Source organism: Hesperophylax consimilis, chromosome 14 (assembly GCF_061612785.1).
Source record: "Hesperophylax consimilis isolate HC1 chromosome 14, BYU_Hcon_1.0, whole genome shotgun sequence".
NCBI classification, from domain to species: domain Eukaryota; kingdom Metazoa; phylum Arthropoda; class Insecta; order Trichoptera; family Limnephilidae; genus Hesperophylax; species Hesperophylax consimilis.
This window is the reverse complement of record NC_142849.1, coordinates 22,176,194-22,200,580: the sequence shown is the minus strand read 5'-3', so window position 1 is coordinate 22,200,580 and position 24,387 is coordinate 22,176,194. Positions and strand designations below refer to the sequence as shown.

General features: G+C 32.5%; 1 protein-coding gene and 3 non-coding genes across 4 annotated transcripts in view; 1 reads left to right on the top strand and 3 right to left on the bottom strand.

Moving 5' to 3' along the window:
• LOC149418059 (suppressor of lurcher protein 1-like) overlaps positions 1-24,387 on the top strand; it is a 346,086-nt gene that overhangs the window by 120,264 nt on the left and 201,435 nt on the right. The window lies entirely within an intron of this gene.
• Positions 318-436, bottom strand: LOC149418062 (5S ribosomal RNA). Its single transcript, XR_016303210.1, has one exon. It is a non-coding gene; the product is annotated as a 5S ribosomal RNA (ribosomal RNA).
• LOC149418061 (5S ribosomal RNA) lies at positions 760-878 on the bottom strand. Its single transcript, XR_016303209.1, has one exon. It is a non-coding gene; the product is annotated as a 5S ribosomal RNA (ribosomal RNA).
• On the bottom strand, positions 1,202-1,320 carry LOC149418060 (5S ribosomal RNA). Its single transcript, XR_016303208.1, has one exon. It is a non-coding gene; the product is annotated as a 5S ribosomal RNA (ribosomal RNA).

Genomic DNA, 24,387 nt, shown 5'->3' with positions numbered 1-24,387 from the left:
TAAAGTTCATTTGATCTAGTCAAAGTTTTGAAGTAAAATATAAATGCTTCTTAGCTCATCTCGACAACTGGCGTTGGTGGTGTAATGGTCAGCGTAGTTGCTTTCCAAGCAGTTGATCCGAGTTCGATTCTCGGCCATCGCACATTATTTTTTTGTTTTTAACGCCTTTTTTTTTTTCAATGGTTGACCATAATATCAATCCACTAAGTAATATTTTAGGCCTGTAGCATACTTGAAAAGTTAAAGAATGATATAAAATTTTTTATGATGTTAACGATAAAAAAATAAAAAAAAACATAAAATTACCATAAAAAATGGGCCAACGGCACGCGGTGTTCCCAAGCGGTCACCCATCCAAGTACTGACCGCGCCCAATGTTGCTTAACTTCGGTGATCGGACGAGAACCGGTGTGTTCAACATGGTATGGTCGTTGGCAAACGCTAAACAATATTAATTTCTATTCTACCTGCCAATAAATATATGAAAATTAGTATAAAAAAGCCCTAATAATACTGAAAACATTAGCAAGGTGTGTGCGACGTTGATAAAAATAATCATTACATACGCGCTTGAAAAAGATCGTAATTACATCCATAACTTTGCAGGAATTTTTTTTTTCAATGGTTGACCATAATATCAATCCACTAAGTAATATTTTAGGCCTGTAGCATACTTGAAAAGTTAAAGAATTTTATGATATTATTAATGATAGTAACGATAAAAAAATAAAAAAAAACATGAAATTACCATAAAAAATGGGCCAACGGCACGCGGTGTTCCCAAGCGGTCACCCATCCAAGTACTGACCGCGCCCAATGTTGCTTAACTTCGGTGATCGGACGAGAACCGGTGTGTTCAACATGGTATGGTCGTTGGCAAACGCTAAACAATATTAATTTCTATTCTACCTGCCAATAAATATATGAAAATTAGTATAAAAAAGCCCTAATAATACTGAAAACATTAGCAAGGTGTGTGCGACGTTGATAAAAATAATCATTACATACGCGCTTGAAAAAGATCGTAATTACATCCATAACTTTGCAGGAATTTTTTTTTTCAATGGTTGACCATAATATCAATCCACTAAGTAATATTTTAGGCCTGTAGCATACTTGAAAAGTTAAAGAATTTTATGATATTATTAATGATAGTAACGATAAAAAAATAAAAAAAAACATGAAATTACCATAAAAAATGGGCCAACGGCACGCGGTGTTCCCAAGCGGTCACCCATCCAAGTACTGACCGCGCCCAATGTTGCTTAACTTCGGTGATCGGACGAGAACCGGTGTGTTCAACATGGTATGGTCGTTGGCAAACGCTAAACAATATTAATTTCTACTCTACCTGCCAATAAATATATGAAAATTAGTATAAAAAAGCCCTAATAATACTGAAAACATTAGCAAGGTGTATGCGACGTTGATAAAAATAATCATTACATACGCGCTTGAAAAAGATCGTAATTACATCCATAACTTTGCAGGAATTTTTTGAAGTGAAACTTCTTTACGCGCGTCATGCAATTTCGAGGACCGGAGTAAAACCGACTCATGACCGTGACGAAAAAACGGGATCATTTCGCTATAGGAGCCTAGCTAATATTATATACCTAGTTTAACTCACTCTCCTAACTCATCTTCGCTGTCTACAGGCAGAGCGCACGACTGTGGTCGTGAAGAACCGAGGTTCGATCCCCGCTTTAACTAATTTTTTTTTTCTTTTTTTATAACTTTTAATTTTTTTTATCACATGCTACTTATAAATATGTCAATAGACAGAAAAAAAGAGAGAATGAAATGAAAAGAGAGAGAGAGAAGAATACTAGAAGTTTCACTTCTGTCTTGCGTAGGCTTGACACACCCATTTTTTTTTTTTTCTTTTTTTATAACTTTTAATTTTTTTTATCACATGCTACTTATAAATATGTCAATAGACAGAAAAAAAGAGAGAATGAAATGAAAAGAGAGAGAGAGAAGAATACTAGAAGTTTCACTTCTGTCTTGCGTAGGCTTGACACACCCATTTTTTTTTCTTGTCTTCGTTTTTAAAAAGAATGTGTCTAAAATTATCTAATTTATGACACAAGTGTATTGTAAATGGACATGCAGTCTGTAATGAGTATATGTCTCCTGGTTCTACAATGAGTTTTCCCAGATATATGGGTCCTGTTCCCATCGGGCATATGGAATAATAAACTGTAATTTTACTTATTATTATTTGTGATAAGTTTCTTAGAACATGCACTTGATCAAGCGTTGGAAACTAATGTTGACTTCACATTGACACATGACTGAATACATTCACACTTGTATTGCAGCGTATCCTCGATAATCGATACACCCATTGGGCATATAACCATGCTCAACGGCTATCAAATTTTGCCATTATTTGGCTTGAATCTGTAATTTTTATAATTTTCTTGTGCCAATAAATTTAATTCAATAAATAAAGAAAATTCGACCACAGTCTTGAGTCGCCTCGGTTACTCTCTAGTGCCATTATGACAGCCTGGCAATCAAAACATATACATTGGTATTACATCATTATATTACGGCAGATGTCACCAATATCTTTTCTGACCATTCAAAAAATTCTTTAAATATTATGAACCTTGTAAATTATCGTTTCAAAAATCTACCGTCAAAATCAAATTTCAAAAGCCTGCCATCATTTTCTATTCCAGTCATTAAAAATGCAATCTTCCTTGTACACATAATTTTCCAATATTTTCTTTTATAGTAGGTTGAAGAATACAACAATTTTTTTTCCGGAAGAAGTTACAAAAGTTATCAGTTTTTCCCAACTTAATTAAAAGGAGAAGTTTCCTTTCATGCTAGATGCGAAGTTACATTTCCTCGTTAGTAAGGTTCCGTCCAAGACGCCATAATCCACAGATTCTCAATCGTGATTAAGTCAAAATACAGTACCAACTTGTATTAATAGAATAAGGAAAAAAATGGAAATGTTTTACGAATAATATTTGTCTACAGAAATAGTCGAATATCTACACCAATTTTTTTGTGGTTTATAAATTGCGGTCTCTGGTTAACATGTATGATAAATACAAAATTTCGCATTTTGCGGTAAGTGCGTAATTTTTTTTATTTTCTTTTGTAACGTTTTTCATTTAACATGACTATAACTAATCTCGTGTATACTTATATGGTTCACTAGAAAAAAACAGTTAAAACATAATAGGTTGATATTAATTTAATAGGTATGATTAAAAGTTTCAAAGTATTGTCCTATAAAATCTTATAGTTAAACATATTTCATTTATTTTTGGAAAACGGTGACTTTATCGTTGTTTTTACATAATATTATAATAAAAAGAAGGAATGACAATATTTAGGTAAAAAAAAGAATTTTAGAATCTAAGAAATGTGAAAATTTTCCAACGTCAATTCGCCGATTAGTTAATAAACTTATTTTAAATCACCGTATACGTGCCATATTGACATTTAAAATCATCGTACACGTGCCATATTGCCATTTTAAAACACCGTAGATGTGTCATATTGCCGTTTTAAATCACCGTACATGTGCCATTTTAAATCACCGTGCATGTGCCATATTACCATTGTAAATCACCATAAATGTGTCATATTAGGTATATTAGGTATTAGGTAATGTATCATATCTAGGTTATAAATACAACAATAATTATATCTGCACTCTCCAATCCCTGAAATCCAGGCGAACGGTAGCTGACATGACATTTCTCCATAAAATAATACACAACGAAATAGACTGCTCAGAACTTCTATCCCAAATAAATTTTAACACCCCATCTAAAAGAACTCGACACACCAACCTTTTTTACACAACTAGTAATAATACAAACGCTGCAGCCAATTCCCCTATTTCTCGCATCCTTCAAACATTCAACTCAATTCAAACAAGCACAAATACCGATATATTTTTTGATTCTCTCCCTCTATTTAAGAAAAACTTTTTTAGCACACTGAATTCGCCCACATAACACATACAACCACACACAGACACACATGCACACGTACACACACACACAAACACTCACACACACCTCTCTCCTTCCCCAGCACACTAATTTAACTTAACTTAAAAATGTAACTTAACCGTAAAATGTATAATATACCTCATATGCATATATGTCAGCGACATGTCATTGGTACCAATTATCGTACTAACTTTTATAATTTTGTAACTATTGTCATCTATGTAATTATGTACTGTTTGTTTCTGCAATAAACAAAATAAAATAAAAAATAAAATATTGCCATTTTAAATCACCGTACACGTGCCATATTGCTATTTCAAGGATTAATTACTCGCACGACAAAACCGTGGGACCTTAGTAATAAATTTACTATGGCGTTTATTTAATTAACGGCGCTATGACGCTTTTCCCGTGCATTCCTCTTTAGAGATAAGAATAATTGCTCCACATCAACACATTTAGACACCGTACACTTTTTGACCAATTCATAAGGAAGCAACTGGCCCTACCAGTCTGACGATATTCGTGAAGTTGTTTTTCACTTGCAAATCCTTACCCAAGGTATCCTCAAGAGGAAACCGGAATTTTACAGTCCATGTCACTGACTTAAGTATCCATTACATATGCCTTATAAATTATTTGAAATATGAAACTATTTAACAGCCAATAATAATAATGATTGGACAGACTCAACTAGTGTTATCATCATCAAATTTTTGCCTAATTCCAGTGTCAAACAATCTGCATGATGAATCTGCTGACTCCTTATTATAATAATTCCCTTAGTTTGACGAGGGTTGGTCTAGCGTCGAGGCCTAAACAAACAGAAGCCCCCTCGTTTAACTAAAGAGGAATGACAAAATTGCAACGAATTGGTAACGCGCTCAGAAACCATCCCAAATATGAATGATGAATATTTAATTTTAATATTCCAAAGAGACACTTATAAATAATTAGGCACAAAAGTACAAACACCACTTGAGATATAAATCTACAAAAGAGTGTTGAGAGCGAATTCGTGTGCTAGATGAATTTTTCCTTGCTTTGGCTGAAAATTATTAAAACACGTTTAAACATATGTTCTTCTAGAACCGACAATCAATTTCATCGGTCTGTAGTACGGGAGAGAAAATTCTTATCGTCTATTTAATGCAAAAGTCATTTTAAAATTACATTCTTTACAATACAATAGGATTGTATCGATATTTCTACAGAATAAAGAATAACAAGAAGTGCCTAGTGGGTTTGTTTCGTGATCCAAATATTTGTCTAATCGAGGCTTCAAATTTCAATATAAAACTATGTTTACGAAATTCAAACAAGATGGAAATCTACGTTATCAGACGTGGACAAATTGATCATCTGTTTGGAAGGCACTTCTTGTTTTATTAATAATTATGTAGATCTATCCCTGCAGTCGAAATATTAAAAAAATCTGGTTAAAATGACAATGTAAATTAGTCCTAAATGACAGATCAAATAATAATTTTAGCGAAAACTGATATTAAGCACGTTCAAACAAAGTTTTACATTTTCATAAATATTATATTCCTACATTATTTTGTTTAGTAGAAGACTGTGTACTCGAAGATATATGGTTTAGTTTTAGGCTTAGCACGCACTGCGATTAAGCGCAGTGGTTTTAGAATAACTGAAAACGCCAAACCGCGTACCAACACGCACTACGACTGGCGTTTCTACTTAATTCTATTTCAGTACCACCATAAAAGAAAATTAAGTAAAAAGGCCAGCCGCAGTGCGTGTTTGTACGCGGTTTCTCATTTTCAGCTATTCCAAAACCGCTGCGCTTAAACGCAGTACGTGCTAAGCCTTACATTCAATATAATTGTCGTCAGTTCTCGCTCTAATATTGGCACCTTTTTCTTATATGTTGTATTATATTAAGTTATTGTTGAAATAGCACACAATAAGGACACAATATCAGCTATGATTTTGTTTCACAAAATGAAAGAAATGGATTCCAGTCTGAACAATTTACGGTTTGTCGTTTAGGAAAGTTTCATGCAGTTAATTATTGGTGACATGAGTTTTCTTTCAATTTGCCGTAGATATAGTAGCGAATATCTAATCAGTAACTAAAACTAATGATATTTATGAAATGTAATTAAATAATAATCTTCTAGAATATTTTGTAAGCCATAATCCATTTCGTCGTTCACTTTAATTAATATTTGTTACAAGGCAATTGTGTGTACAACAATTTCCTTTCTGTGTTATTCGAATTGTAGTACATAACAAGATTCTGTACCTATCTTCCATGTGTTTCATTATCATCTCAGTATTGATGCCATGAGCCCAATTATGCTTTGTTTAGTTCATTCCTGTAATCCACATCAAAGAAAAGCACACAGAACTTATTAATCTAACCCGTTAATGAGTTTTGTCTAATTTATTCTGCTGCTGGTAGTCGGGATTCCAAAGCTCGTATGCTTCTATATGTAAATCTAAATACTGTGTGTTCAAGATACAACTTAAAGCTCATATATCATCGCGTGGAGCTTTTGAGCAAAATTTATTACGTCTCAAAACACTAAACGCTGTATGTTTTTGGTGGGTATTTCGTGCGTAGAAAATAAGATAGAATTTCTTATTTGCTTCAAAAATGGTTGTACGAAGTGTCTATTTTACAAAATACGCTTCTTGGGTTATGAGAACTGTGAAGATAACTGCTATTGTATTTGATGTTACTCATATCGATCCAATTAAAATTCTCATTTCCTTTAACATTTTTTTTTTATTTTCCCCGTTAACCGTATTCCTTTCTCATCTTCCAGCATTTCTTGTAATGTAAATATTTGATGTTTGAAAAGGTTAAGTATCTATATTCAAAAGTTTTTTCTTCTTAAACGACTTAAACTTGGTTTGTGAACATAAAACATGAATTATTTTTAATGATAAAGTAATGTTTGGAAGACATTTTTTTTATGCACAGCACAAAGGATAACAAATTATTATAAGCAATAAATATTCGCCTGAAATACCCATAAAAATTGAAAAAATCTTCCTAGAAAAAATAAATGCCGACGGAATTTGAACCCGCACTCTTCTGACTACCGGTCAGGTGCTCTAATCCACTAAGCTTCGTAGGTTTATTCCCAGCCCGCCAAATAATTAAATATGTACATGTATTTCATTCAACAATTATAGCTTATTAAATTTTTTGGAGAGTTCAATGAATGGGTATTTCAGGTGAATAATTATTGTTTATATTTAATAAAACATGAAATTTCCTTGGAGGAAAATAAGTCAAAAGGTACATACACTTTGAAAGTAAGCCATTTCAAACATTATAGACTTTAGGTATACCAAATAATGCGTGGTCTAGTTTTACAATTAATAGGTACACCCTAGATTTAGAAGTATGAACTACACCAATTTGAAAGGAAACAGATGTAAGGCATAAGGGCAAAATTATTTATTGTGCTCAATTAATTTCGTTTCTTTTTTTACATAAACTCCTCAAAAGTGGCCCTGTGAAAAAAAAATTATCTCTGGGTCTACGACATATTTGCAGATGCTGTGTGTGGGGCTTTTTGTGGAAAGGAAGGAGTGAACCTGTTGTAGGGTGGTAAAAACACAGAAGCCGGCAAATGATTTCACAGCCGAGCTGTTCAACTCGGAACAAGTAGCAGAAACTAAATATGTACAAATGTTGGTCACCTGTTTATTGTTCAACCGAGGGGCGCACTTGCAATTTGCAGTAAAGCATGAGTACAGAATTAAAATAGTTTTATCAATTTCACCAGAAGTAAGAATACATTAAACACACGAACAAATACTCGGTAAACCTATTCAGTGATCCTAAATCTATCGACAGTAATTAGTAGTAGTTCATCTAAATCATTTACACAATTATGATTTAATCAATAATACTTATATTTATCATCCCTCCACTAGAAATTCTCACATGTTTAACTCTGAATAATTACTAGAAAGACAGGTCTCCCTACAAAGAGCTGCTTCATAAAACCAGAGAATCCAGACGCGTTATTGCTTTGAACCATAGCACAGACAGATAGGACTTTATGAGATCTTGAAGACAAGTAGAAGGCATTAGAGTATCCATTAGCGGAGGCGTTTCCATGCAAATGTTTATTTTAATTATCTCTCACGCCAAGACATTTTCATAAAAAGCGCGGCACAGCCGGGGCTAATGTGTCACAATGGCATTTTTGTTTGTGGAGATTACGAGGATTTACATTGCGTGATAATTAAATTGTATTACTTGATGTATTTTAGTAGGTATCCAAGCCTTTGCTAAGAAAATCAGAAAATTGGTACTAACCGAGGAAATTATTATGTTCTCCTAATTAAAGTTGTTTAGAGGTGATTTTCGTTAAATGTTTATTTTTTTTTTTAAATACGCTCTCTTTGAAAACATTTAGAACTGACAGCCCCCGTGTTCGAGGGTTAAAACTCTTGATTAGCAATTCTGAGATCGCGATTTAAAAAAAAATGTATTTTTGTAATATTTTTGGTCTTACATATTTAGAATTTTACATATTTAGAGTTGTTTACTTGCTTTGAAAACATTTAGAACTTAACGACTCTTTGAATAATTATTTAAAAATGCATCTTTAAAATTTAAAAGATCAACAATCTAAAGAAGAAAACAAATCCGACCTTTTAGAAACACATAATTTCGGGTCTTGTTGTTTCAATATATACGAGTAAGTTTCGTTGCAGATATGCTAAAAAAACAATACTTTCTTATTTAATTACGTGTGTCAAAAAATGTATTTTTGTTTTTAATTTCCATAATTTGGTTGGACTTGGTTTACTTTACTGTTAAGATAATATACATACCTCATATGAGAATATACCTCATCAGAGAATTTACCTCATAAGAAAATACACCTCATCAGAGAATATACTTCATCAGAGAATATACCTCATCAGAGAATAAACCTCATCATAGAATATACCTCATCATTGAATATACCTCATCAGAGAATATTTCTCATCAGAGAATATACCTCCTCAGAGTATATACCTCATCTGAAAATATACCTCATCAGAGAATATACGTCATATGAAAAAAAGTATTTTTTATTAGTTAAATCTTATACATCAGAATTCAAATTTCCATTTCAAAGGTAATTGGCATTACAGCTAATACGTACGAGTTTCTTTAAAATAATATTTTTAGATTAGATTTAATAGATTTTTTTGTGTATTCTTATTCGTACTACTCGCATCACGAGCACTAAGCAATTATTACAAATTCACATTATTTTTAACAAAGAAGGACCTCATATACAACACAAACAACATAAAATTAAATTAAAATAAACAACAACACCACCGAAAAGCCGAACATTTTAACGCAATTCATAATTCATCGTTGCAGTTTGATTGAAAATTGCGAATGTGTCGATGTCAAACACAGCGGAATCCAAACAGTGTGAACAATTGGCCACCCTGTTTGTTTGTGAATTGAGAGCTGATTGGATCAAAGCCATCGGAGCCGATTGGAAAATGAATTTTGGTCACCCGGTCGTTTGACAGATAGCTGAAAATTTCGCGGGATCACGAAAAGTGCTTTAAATTAGTTTTTTTTTGTTTTAACTTGTTATTTTCACTGATGGAAAGTGTTGCTTTTCAAAACTTTATTCATTTCATTACGTTTTTATGAAAGTAGGAAATTATTTAACATGAATATTTGTAGCCATTAGAAAAGTTAGCGTAGTTTGAATTTGGACAGAGACATTCACATTTTACAAGTTCAATACAGACCTTGATTTCCTGACCTTGAGATGTCCTGAAACACACCCTGATGTCTTGACTTTTCATGTTGCAATATAAAGAACATTGATAAAATTGGCCTTTTGTTGCCAAAGTTGTAAGGATATGGGAAGTGGTTCTTAGGAAATATCTTCAATGAGGACTCATTATCTTCAATTATAAATTAATTTAATCCATAATTATGACAGAATATAACGAGGTGGAAATTGCTCAGGTGAGAGAGTCCAGGCAAAACTAGAGTACCTGGGTTCGAGTCCATGTTACAACCGTTACCTTTTTATATTCTGTGTTTGTCTGTTTTATATTTTCATTTAAGAATGTTGACATCATATTCGTCAATTATTTAATATTATGAAGAGATTTAAAAGTTTCATTTTACTATCTTCATAAATTAAAATGTTAATGTTAATTTATTCGAAATGTTAAGCATCCGAAAGTTCTTCAGTGATAGATTTGAATGCATGTATTTTTATGTACAGGTGAAAACGTGCATTTTTTAAAACAGCTCCATCTGTTGGACGCAAAAGCAACTAGCGCTATTGTTTCTCTATCTGCACAGAAAAACTGAGCCACATCAATGTGTGGCGGGCTTACAGCTTGTAGATAGTAAAATTGAAAAGTACACCTATAATGACCCAAAGAAGTTTTCAACTTTATCAGAATTAAGTAGGTACCTACATATTTTTGAGTTTGTATGAAATATAAAAAAAAATCACAGTAGGTATATGTTCAACAATAAGCAGTTTGTCGAGATTTTACACAAAAACTGCGCTATATAAATTATTATTTTTTTTATAATTATTATTATTATGGAGTCATAAGGAGTAATTGTTTTGTATTGTTTATCTTATTTACATGACGACCAGCCTGATTTATAGACGCTATTAAAAGTATGACATAAAAAAACTCAACATTGAAAAATTCGTCGTAGATTTTTTCCTCCGTCCTTGCAGCCCAATTAATAATTAGGACGATAAATAAATCAATTGCCGTATTCGGGAGATTGAGAAAATTGATTTAATCAAAAAAATAACGCAATTACATAAAATTTATGGGGTCAATATGATTATGGTTGATTAGGTTAATTCGCTCGTAGAACTCTAATAAATTACTCAACGAAGTAATTTATTATTGTTTGACTCGAAAAATCGTGGTGGATTATTTAATACCGTAAAATGTATTTTTCAATATTTTTTTTATTTATTTCATAAAATTTCATAGAAAGCCGAGACAGATATTTGGTAATTTCAATATCGATCGAAGTTGATGAACTTTTAGTGTTCTAAGGTTAAGAGGAACGGATGCGCAGCCGTTTTCATACAAAACCGAATTTGAAAATAATAATTATTTAAAAAAATATAATCTTCACCAACCTTCTGCGATAGCATAATGAATTTTATGAAAGTCGTTATTTTAATTTATGTAGGACAATTTAAAAAAAAAAAGTTCTGTGTTCCGAGGAAAATCACTAGTTTGTAAATTAATTTTAAAGCCAAAAAATTGATTTTTTTCAATCTATTTTCAATCCGGTTCTGCAATGGGGTACTGGGGTAATTTTTTATAGGGGTAAGTTTTGATTGCAATATATATAATCATGAAAATTGATTTTTGGACAATTTTCAAGGGTTTACGTGATTATTTTAAGTTTAACCTCAATCAATTATTTCATCGGAAGAGAACAATGAACTAGTGAACTAGTTTCATGGTTTTCTATTAACATTTATATTTATACTGTCATATTGTTATTATATAATCCAAATGGATTGTATTATGACTCCTTAAATTACGTTCATCGTGAATTTAATGTGAACAAGATAATGCGTGTTTTCAAGCTTATCGTGAATAATTATAATTAGTGTTTCAATTTTTGTTGTTAAAGGACATGTAATGTGATAATATAATCTTTTACAACTTTGATTGATGAATAGAAAAAACCAAAAACATGAAGAGAAAAAATCTTACAGTAGGTTTTATTAATGGAAAAAAGCTGTGTGGCTTTAGAATTAGTGCTATCGTTTTAAACGGTAACCATCAATGATAACAAAGCTTTTTGGTTATTATTTTAAGACTTTTATAGGTTTTCTGAAGCCTTGCCATCTCTTTAAATAATGAAAGCAATTTATGCAAAATTATTGATAATCTGAAATTGCCGAAAAATACACTTCAGACAAAAGATTTCTTTCAATATTTTATTTTATTATATAGAAACCTTAGCACTGTGAAATAAATATTGCTAAAAAAAGCAAAAGCGCAAATAAAAATTATAAGGCATCCATTAAAAATTTCTCAAGTAAATTCACCAAAGATGATAAGTGACACAACAAAGCCGTCAGTTTCCACCCAGGCATCGCGGGTTAGGTCTTCTATTATGACAAGTAACATTTTCCTTTTTTGGTTATGGTAGTCGAAGGTTTTCAAACATTTTTAGGTAACCAAAAAATGAATACCTTTATTTAGAAAATAAAGGCATTATAATTAAAAAGGTTCCGTTACGACGTTTCTCATTATTAGCTTTGTTATGCTCCCGCCAACCATAAAGCGGGAATTCAAACTCCACGCTTGATGTTTGTACCTGGAACGGATAGCAGCTAGCTTTAAGAAGTAAACAATCGACCGTCATCGACTCAAGATCGAAGAGTTATTTTCCGAAGAGAAAAACTGCCGGTAAATATAATTATTTGCAGCATATGATCGCCGATTGTGTGTGCATTAGTTCATGTTTAAAAATGACTTGTGATTCATTAATTCATCGACAACACATACGAAAGAATCACCAAACCTGGTAAGTGAAGAAATATTAAAAGAGATTAGTTTGTGTGTTGGCTGAAGAAACGCAATCTCCATCGAACTGCAAGTCTCCCTAGGAAAAAGAACGGTAGAACGCTTTTCTCTGCCCCAATTACGGTGACCCAACATAAAGCCTCATCGTACAAAAACATTATCAATTTTCTTTCTTATATCATCGGTTAACTTTGAAAAATGGCTGACATTTTTTCCAACTGATATTTTTATTGAACAAATATTCGTTACCAAAATGGTGAAATTAGTAGAAATTTGAATATTGAATTTTTAAATTTTCACATTTTTTTTTTCAAATAGATTCATCAAAAAGGGAATTATATAAAACAGTATACAAAACACTTGATTGTTAAAAATTCATTTAAAAAAAAATTATAGCCATGTTTTTTAATAATTTTATGTGAAACCGCACAAGAGTCCCAACTGGTCACAATCGTCTGGAGCCAGTGAGACTATGGAATTCCCAATTGGATGTATTATAATTGTATGTTATGAGGCTGAAGGTAGTGGAGAGGGGAAGGAGATGTGGAAGAGGACAAAGAGGAAGTACTTAGCTATTCAGATCTGGTCACCAAAGCCATTTCAAGCAATGTTTGAATTCTGAATGGTGGTCTTACACCAGGGCGATACTGAGAGTATATACTATTTCTCGCTTTTAACCGACGATACATTACCGATCGTTTACAGATGAGTAAAAAACCTTTTTAATCAACGAGGTAAAAAGTAAATGGTTTTCATTACTGTAAAATGATTTCTGCCTTTCCCCAAAGTGCCTTGCATATTTGTTATTAATGGACGTAATTTTGCAATAATTCAGATTTGTACCTACCAAGTATTCAACCACCACTGAAATAGTAATCCGTGTTGGTACCAAACAGGAGTTGAATAATGCGATCGGGAGACGAATGGGTCCGCTTTAGGGGGGGCATTATCACATAACATTTGGATATTACCCCTATTAATCCATGGTGTTATACACCAGCGAGCTAATTGGACACTTTTACTACTTTTTGTAGGGGCTCTTGTAAAGGTTAAATGATTGCATTTAAACGTATATTGGTTGTTTTGTAGCAGCATAAATTATTATGAAATAAGCTGCTTTTTATCTGGAAATTACTTATAATTAAACGAATTAGTAAATCATTTAATAAACGAAATCTCTGACTACAGGTTGCTTGTTGGAAACATCGCCTTACTAATAAAAAATCATTACACAACCGTTAAATGTTTTTTTTGCTACACATTTTACAAAGGTTGTTATAATTTTTATTTCGAATTATTAGTAATAAAATAATGTTTTTAACAGGATGGGTAAGATCTTGCAACACAGATTTTTTGCAGACTTACTTATGCGCCTGTTGCGCCATGCTCGTGTTTTTCATGGTAAAATGATAGCTTTTTATTAGTAATTTGTAATGTGTGATGTTTTTTTTTAATAATTTCTATTCTATTGACTAATTCGCTATTTTATTAGTATAATTATTTATATTTACAAATTATTATAAGCAATAATTATTAGCCTGAAATAAACACACAAATTGAAAAAAAATTCCGAAAAAAAAAAATTCACCGACGGGAATTGAACCCGCAGGCATCTGATTGCTGGTCAGCTACGCTAACCACAAAGTTACGTCAATTTATTTTAAACTAGCCAAATAATTCAATATGTACTACTATTTTCATTCAACAATTCTCACAGGTCTCAAAACCCTAAGCGCCGTATGTTTCTGGTGGGTGTTTCTGGCTTAGAAAATTATATAGGATTTCTTATTTGTAGGTTTCTGAATATGGTTGCATAAAAATACGTTTTTGTGGTTTATGAAGAAGCTTAAATAATTGTTGTTACTCATGATACACCAATTAAATTCCTCGTTTCCTTTAAATAATATTTTATTTTTATTTTCTTCGATTACCGTATTCTTATACCATGTGCCAGTAGTCTTAATAATTAGATCTTCACACGTCCGTTCAACGTTGGTGTGGTGAAACCGGCCTTGATTCTGGATTAAAGACCGTTTTAATCAAACAAACCCCATGGTAATAAGTCAAGTTTTTCACTCTTTAGACCTTATGCGTCGAGTAATATTTGCACCGCTTTTATAAGTGTGGGGGAGAGAATATAATTATCAGATGCCTATGAAAAAAAAACAGGGTATAAAGGGACGTCCTTGATATCTGTAAGTTTTTTGTTTAAATTGATTTGGAATTTTTTTTTGAAAAATTAAAAAAAAAGTCACTTAAAGCCAAAATTTCACCATCACTTTTTCACACCAAACAATGTCAGGAATATCTGGTTGAATAAGTCAAATAATTTTTATTTATTTCTTTATAATATTTACAGTAATCACATATTTTTTTATTTTATTTTATTTGGACATGATATATTTCAAACTTATAACTATAATATGTTGTGTGTAAGGTAGGTTTGAGAAGGTGAAACTGTATGTGAGTAATAATGTATGTTTCGTTAACACCTCACTAGGAGAACCTGTGCTGAGGTGTTTACGTGTTTACAGTTTAATCAATTGGAATAAATTTTGAAGAATGTACACAAAATAAATAAAAAAACGATAATCAACCCACATTAACATCAAGCTACTTTAAAATCAAGACATCCACAACCACAATACTCGTAATAAAAATAAAATCCGCATTCCTTTAACACACACTGCGAAATATGGAATAATATTTCTTATCGCTTACACACTCTATAACTCTCTTCCAGATATGTATAAAACAGCCAACATAATCCGAAAATTAATGCTTCAAAAGAATATTTAAAAAAAAACATAATTCTTGTCGTGTTGTACTTTTTTTTGATAATTTTCCTCTCCTTTTCTATCCCTTGTATTTATAATCAAGCATAATCTATTTTTACCAATGTATTAGTGTGTAAGTAGGCTTTCTTTTAAATTCCTACTTTGGCTCTGTGCTCATGTGTAAATCCCTGTCTGTTTCCTTTTTTTGTTTCTTCTGGTTTATTCTACATAACCTCCCTCTTTCTATTTGTATACTGTTTTGTATATGAAACTTATAATTTTTATATCAAAATACCAATGTAAAATTGTACCTATTAACTCCCACCTATGTATTGTAAGCTCCTCTCATCCTATAATGAGTTTTTTTTAATTCATCGGGATTCCTGTAGCAAGAAATAATATGAAATAAAAATAATATTATTAAATTTAAACGAAACATAAAAAGAACAAGAGACAAAATATACCAAGGTTTTACCGTAACATCGTTCTGACCATTATGTTTTTGACACCTGATTATTTTCCATCATTTTTGTCGATCACATATCTCAATAAATTGCTGACATTATCCTCAGTCAATCTCCATGCTTTTTAAATAGAAAAAAATCTAATCGAATTAGGCACCGAGTTTGCGCTGGGACATATTAATGTGGTATTTCATTATGTTTTCTACCCCTGCACAGCAATGGCGTGGTAATAAGTTAATTACAAAACATGAATGTATAAAACCGGCAAATGACAAACATGTCAATTAATTAGTAGATATTTCGCATAAAATTTATGTTTTATTTCATATTTCACGTGTAACGTAAAACCACAAAGTAATTTTCTACGAAAAAGCTCTGTAACCAACTTACCACCCACGCGTTACACCTAAATTAATTATGTTCGTGAACCTTTCGTGTATTTTTTTCCGGTAGGCACTATTTCAAGAGTGGTCTGCAAACTGCCTAGTCGTGCGTTCCCTTCAAAGCTAACATCAATTCTGAAAAACGGATCATAAAATGCCTGGGAGCTGTAACATATCAGCCCCTACCTCAGCCCCTATAGCCCAGAGAGCCTCCACCCCCACCCCCACCAGGCAGGCCTACGCGGCCCATAAAGCCTGATAGTCCCAAGGGGATGTTTTTATTTATGAACACCCCAAGGATTAGCAACATGCGGAAATCATGGTCTAATCAATTTTTAACGCAGAATTTTTGGAGGTGAAGTGAACGAATAACGAATTCCATAATTCTGTTTAAGAAATTTCATTCAACATCACCATTCCTCTTATTATTCTAAGCTGTGGTGGAATATCTGTTCTGCTGCGTGGTACCTTGAACAAGTCGATAACAAGATACTGTTAAAAATGTGATGAGATAACCATTTCCTAATAAAATATTAGTCATTCAAAATATATCTAAACACGTGTTTTACGCAGGTGGCCTTGTCAAAATAAATATAATGGAGAAGATGTGAAAATATTATTATTTTGAAGAACACGAGTTCCAACTTCCTCATAACATATTTGTGCTTGACAATAGTTTGTTATTAAATTTTTATAATTATTTGTTATAGCCTCCTAGTCCCGTTTTAACGGTTAAACGAATAATTTAGAATAATTTAATCAGATTTTGAATGGATTCACAATATTTCATATCAGTAAGTTTTTGCATGCGACACAATACGCTATACGCATCATGGCTTACGCGGGGAATATGTTGAAATAGGCCAAGCCGAAACGAAAATATAGCGTGGTCTGTCACAGGCTTAAGTTATTGCATTTCAAGAGGAATGGGATATCAATAGAGTTGTGCCCTAAATAAGTTAAGTATTGGAAAATTCATTTTAATTTTAAAGAATGCTTTAAAATGGTAACTCGACACTTGGACCCCCGATAGTTGACCCCCAGACAACTGATCCCCCAGACAGTTTATCTTCCGGACAGTTGGTCACAAGGACAATTTTTTCAGGAAAGTTTTTTTATATTCGTGGTATCATTTTTAGGTAGGATAGCAATTGATTAAGTAAGGTTGAACATAAATAACTGAAGAAACGTTGGGGATCAATTGTCCGAGGTATTAACTGCCAGAGGGATCAACTGTCTGGGGAATCAACTGTCCGGGGATCAACGAATTATATGTCAGGGTCTTAATTGATGAACAATAAGCGACAGAGGATCTTTTAAAATAAATAACTATCTAACCATCATCATCCGTAGGGGTGGAAAAATAAGATTAACTTACTAAAAAAATCTTCTTTGACACGCTCTCCTTGCAGGGTGTTAAGGAACGTGACATTTTTTGGAAAAAAAAATGTTGGTACAAATTTGACATCGGGTGACATTAAAAAAAAAAACTCCACGGTCATGTAATGTAATCAATCTAAATTTTTACTCTTCATAACGGCATCTACGTATGTATTTGGCGACCATATCTGAATAGCAAAAAGAAAGAGGATTGTTGGCAAGTACCTGGATACTCTTTGTTATTAATATTTGGTCATTACACACAGCCATTTTAAGCAATATCTCGTTTCTGAATGGTGGTCTTTCACTAGGGCGACATTGATTTTCTTTAGCACTTCGGAAAGTGTCTTATTATTTATTCATTTTAAATGAATGAAAATTAATTCCGGTTAAGAATAATCTGACAATATTTGATAACCTCCTACTACCGCCACAGTAAGCGGAAAATGTTGCTTGTGTTGTGATGGATGACTTAGCCAGCCGAGGAGTTGAACAAACTACATCTGGGTGGTACCCTAGACCACGGACCGGTCAAATGTAATGCTACATATACATCCGCGAGCCGAACTACCAAACTGAACCTTATGGGAAAGAAACGTAGCAACCGCAAATGGCGCAAAACGCCGCTTGCAATTAATTCATTCCTTTCCCGTAATTCGTGGATTGGTTCGCGTTTCGCAAATATATACGCACCCTAATAAATATTCTTTTATTTAAGAAATAATACGTAAAAATGAAATAATTTTTATTTTCACATGTCTGTCCAATTTTCTGATAAAATATTAGTCATTCGGAATATTTGGAGTTCAATTGTTCTTTTCCTAATAAATATCATGACAAAATGCGACATTTTCAGTATGTCAATATCGATATCGGCATTTGTATAAAATTTTGAGGATTCACCGCATAAATTTAACATGCAAGGCAGAACTGTTTTTCACATCATCATGAAATTCTAATGGAATAACGATAAACGATGTAAGACATATAACAGGATACATGATTTTAAGCTCAACTCGTAAAATAATTCCTCCTCATGTACCCTTAAAAATTGAAAATAACAACCTGCAAATCCTGATACAGGAGAAATATCGTGGACTGTGCATTGATAAACACCTAACTTTTAAACAGCATATTCAAGATATTAAAGATAAAATCACCCCCTTAATTAGCGTATTCAGCCGGATATCATATCTGTTACCAAATAAAATTAAAAAAGGTTTATATTTTAGCCTCGTACACTCACATTTAAACTACTTGGTTGAAATCTGGGGAAATACATGTGAAACATATATAAACGAACTACAGGTAACACAAAACAAAGTAATCAAAAAACTATTTCACTTCAAATCTAGAACATCAACAAAAAAATTATATATGGAAACAAAACTATTAAAATTAAGAAAATTACATGAATATAAAACATGTCTTCTTATTTACAAAATAAATAATAAACTCATACATACTAATACAGAACTCATTAAAACGTCCCAAGTACACACACACTTTACACGGCAACACGATAAAATACATTTAAACACCATACATACTCACTATGGCAAGCAATCCATTGGTTACGAGGGAAGCAACATATACAATTGCCTCCCAGACGAAATTAAAAATGAAAAAAGTATAGGTACATTTAAAAAAAAATTGTTCAGTTTTATGCTCAATCAACAAAACAATGAAAGTGAATAATATCAGTGTGTAATATATTTATGTGTAATATATATGTTATTTCTAGTTAAATAAGTGAAAAATGTAATTTTCTTTTATCTAGAATAAAAAAAAAAAGGCAAGTGCAAGTGAGATTAGATAGAAAATAGATGTTAATTAGGTGGTGACATAAGTTTTCATTCAAATCTGTATGTAAGGCATTTCTCATGGTCCAAACAATATATGCGTTTATTTTCTTCATATCTTCACTTATTTAAATGAACGTAAATTTTCCTCAATCGTTTTGCTTAATTAATTGTCACCCCACGGGTATTTTCTTTTGTTACTTAGCGTATATATTTATTTGTGAGCTGTAGGTACTATTTACCCCTAGCGCCTGAGATCAATGAAAACCCAATTCTGATTGATAAAGCCTTTAAGAGAGGCTTCGGAGGGTTGTTTTCCTTTATATCCTTCCTTCCAGTTAGGCAGGATACGAATATAGTTTTATCAGCCACTAAATCTTGGGTTTTATAAGAGTACCCACGCGCACGCGCAATTCAAAAGGAAAACACTGAATATTTTTTTATGATCCTTTAGTAATACTGAGTCATGAATGTTTACAGTTACCTAATAACAAACGAGAAAATCTAACCTTATCGTTCTAACCATATCAAACTCAACTGTGTGAAGGGATTAATCTTTGTTCCTCACTTTTTTAACGTGAATAACACACAAGAGTCCCAACGGTCCGAAGCCAGTGGGACTATGGCATTCCTAATTGTTTTGTCAGATGAAGCTAAAGGGTGTGGGAAGAGAAAGAGATAGTGTAGGGAAAAGTTGAAAAGTAGCTGGCAATAGATCTCTTCACAAAACATGGCTAAATGAATTTTAAGCATTACTTTTGCCGGACCATACTGGGAGTATTATGTCACTCGTTATAACACCAAAAAAGTTATTAACCAGGTATGTTGCTAACTTAAAATTGTTACTGATTGTAAGTTCTTAAAACGCCGCTTTCGTATTGTAAGCATAATGATCACCTCAGTGCCGCTTTAAATTTTGAGTTGTTAGCACTTTCTGAAAAGACTTTTTTTATGTTTAAAAATTACTTTCTGATCTTTAACTAAATAGAGGGTCATTGCAAGATTATGGACCCCGAGTACGTTAAAAGCTATGTCCCCAAAAATCGTAAGCAGCATTTGTAAGAGAGGGTTCAACCAATCTGTTTCAGGCAACGTTGGCCGACCCAAAAACGAGTTTCCTCTGGAACCCCAATATTCGATATTATCCATATTTTCTTTGAATTATGTATTTTAGATATTTTATTAATTTTATATGTATTTTTTGATTATTAACCATAATTTTAAAGCTGCACGTGCACATCTCAATAGAGGAATTATTAATGTAGTGATTTTATCGTAATATACTATTTTTGCAAAAATAAATACATTTTTAGAGTCATAAATGTGGCGTCTTCGGGCGAAATCAGTAAAGTTTTAAATTTAAAAAAAACATTATTATATCTTAAATGAATATACATTAAATAATATTAAATTCCACTTGACTTTTAATAACTAAATAATAATATTTAATTATAAAACTACCTGCCATCACGTTTTTAACATGATTTTATAATATTTGTCCCCTTTGCATAAAGTTCACTCTACACAATAGAGAACAAATTCAGCACACATTTCTTAGATACATTTTTAGCCTAAAATTCCAATTGAACACATTACTTATATCAGTTTGATTAATCGCATCTAATTACTCTGTCTGCCATTATAATTATATCAGACATGGTTGTATTACAAAGAGTGATTAATTGACAGCCCTGCAATCGTCGCCACTAATAAATTCTATTCACCGACTAGGAACACAAGACAAAATGTAACATTCTTCTGCAATACGTACACTACCAACTTTCAGACACATTCACTTACCAATAGGATTCATGATTTAGGAAACAAGTTTAGGGTAGTATTGATATATTTAATGACACCATTCATAGAATTAAGCGTAATATATACCTGCACTTTGTTAAATCTTACAAATTATGGTAGCGTTAGTAATGTAGTTTTAGTGATTGGTTATGAGTTTCAATTAAATGATATGTTACTATTACATGTTTTAATAATATTGTTTCATATTTAGTTTATCAGGTTTATGTTATTTCATGCTTTAAAAACTTTGTGCATAATTTTTGATAGCTCACTGCGAGTAGGTATATTCTGTTAAAAAATAAAAATCAAATAAAATAAAATAAGTATAATTTATTTCATATGTGAACCCCATCACAGCCAATCCTATATAACTGGGTAACGCCGGTCGCTTCTAAGAAATACCCCTCAAAGCTGGGTTCCGAGAAGTTGTGAGAATTAACCCGTCCCGCTTGTTGATGGTAATCAGGTGCTAATAAATTACAATCGCCGCTGTAATAAGGCGAGTCTGATGGGTTTTAATCCCCTTTGGTACTCGAGGCTTAAGTTCAAAGAAATGGGTGGGCAGCATGCAGGAAATGCTTGGATAACTCAGATTTGTACGGATGACTGAGTTTTCATGACTTTATATCCTTAAGGAAGGAATCTGGGGAAGCGTTAAAACCTCTCCTAACCTAACCTTACCTGAAAAAACCTAACTGTTAAATCCTATCCTTAAAATGCTTGGCTGTCGCAGTGGCCGAATTTGCAATCCCCTACGTCTTCAAAGGTCCTTTATATCATAATAGTCCTTCTAGTTTTGCCTACATAGTTCTAAAAATATCCTTAAATATCTGTTCACCACGTTCAATAAAAAGAAAATCTATAGAAACCTTTGAAAATGTTTGATCCGATGACAGCAGGTACCGTCAACTGTTTAGAAGTTAACCACGTGTAGGGAAATGAAATTTTTAGCTGAGTCTGCCGAATTTATTCGTCCTTACCGAAATGATACGTTCCGTCGTGTAAATGCTTAAATAATGTTACTGTATACTTTTGATAAAAAATTGACACGAAAACGATACATAAAATGAGGTTCATGTTTTCGAATGTCATTTTTTTGTTCAAAACCGTTTGTGCTTTTTATGGTAGAGGTAGGTAAATTAACTAATTTAATCTGTTATTAATGATGACATTACTTAATTGACAGATTTGTTAGGACAATTATTACTAAAAAAAACCGTAATTTTTCACATGATCTATCTGATGCAAAAGTACTTAGGTAAGAGTCAAAAAATTGCGACCTTGAAGTGAATTGCTCATAAAAACGGCGCTTTAGTATAATTCCAACATTATTATGATTATTAAACATAACTCTACATAAACCACGTGTCAGATATAAACTTTATATCGTGTTGAAATTTTACAATCTTCGATCAAATTTAATTAATATCCCTCCATTTTGCGTAGTAAGAATTTTCATAAGTTGGAATTTACACCCCTCCAATGATATTATTGATAAAGATATGAAATAATCATAAATTTGAATCCAAGTTTATTGGAGTAATATAGTAAAACTAAATCACCATGCGGAGATTTTCACCATGGAAAACAGCGTAATTTATCAAGTCCGCCAGAAAACTTACATAATATTTAATGGCAACTAGGGGAAGCTTTGTGGATTAATAATATATTTTCAGTTATAGAGAAATAACCAAGGGCTTAACAAAATTCCATCGAGTGATTTCATTCTCCAGGTCTACCCACATATAACTCAATTACTAAATGTGGCGACTCATTGAAAAACGAATTGCAATAAAGACTTCTTCGAATCCAATACCTTTATTGAAGACACCTTTGATTGGATAAACTATAAACCCTGGATTATTACAGACCGAATCAGTTTACACGTACCAGCCAATTTGTCTAAAATGCGACATTGCACGGAGAAAAGATTAGTAAGGGTCACGAAATATATTAATTGGTGACGGTTCCGTTTTTGGGGACAAATTAATAGAACTAGGTGAACTGAGGATCAGTTACAAAGTTAAAATTGTAACATTGATAAAGTAGGACACCGATAGAGCCTTGAAGAACTCGGAAAATTAAATATTTACGTTCCCCGATTTTATTCAATCTTTCAAATTAGTAAGATATTTTTTTAATTTCTTATACAACACGACAACGATCTATTATTTCATTTTTAAAATAACAATGTTTTGGCGACAAAGAGTTTTGAAGTGAAACTTCTTTACGCGCGTTATGCATTTTCGAGGACCGGAGTAAAACCGACTCATGACCGTCACGAAAAACCGTGATCATTTCGCTACAGGAGCCTAGCTAATATTATATACCTAGTTTAGGTCACTCTCGAAACTCAGCTTCGCGGTCTAGAGGCAGAACGCCCGACTGTCGTCGTGAAGAACCGAGGTTCGATCCCCGCTTTAACTATTTTTTTTTCTTTTCGTGTTTTTTTTAATACGAGGAAAAGTGATAAAATGCTCTCATGCTGTGACTTTGTCAGGCATACATATAAGAAGATATCTACATGATTTGTAATAATGTAGTAAAAAGTTACATAAATTTGTTAATTTTAACCGAGAGTCTCCCGAAATGTCTAAATCCATTAAGTGAGACTCTAGACCGGCAGGTGTTCACTCGAGTAATTGGCTAGAAGTAACGGTCGGTACCTATATGATATTTTGGTCGAAATATAGCTTACAAATCGAGCCGGTAGAGTCGCTCGTTATTTGATTAATTATTTTTATTTATCAACGATTTGTAAAAATTACATAAATGTGTTAATTTACCTTTACTTTAATTTACGGTACCAATATGATATTTTGGTCGAAATATAGCTTACAAATCGAGCCGGTAGAGTCGCTCGGTATTTTGATTAATTATTTTTATTTTGAATCATTAAAATTACTAATCAAGGCCGATAACGCGACTAATTACCCTCGCAGACGTGCGTGACAAGTTTTTTTGTAAAAAACACAGCCGTAAGTGAGTTTTTCAAAATTTAGAAATGTTTTTCAAATTCAGACTCCATACGGGTATGAGACTGTTAAAACACGATAGATCTTTTCCAAAACGGACAAATATACGGAAATATTTTGAAAAACGACAGATATGACTTCACACTGCCGATATATCTTCGATTCGACCCTATATAAAGCGTTAATGAGACGTTATGTGATATTATTCATTTGCCGTGTTTGAAAACGAAAATTTGCGCGGGACAAGTCAATTGAGGAGTACACGTTGTATAC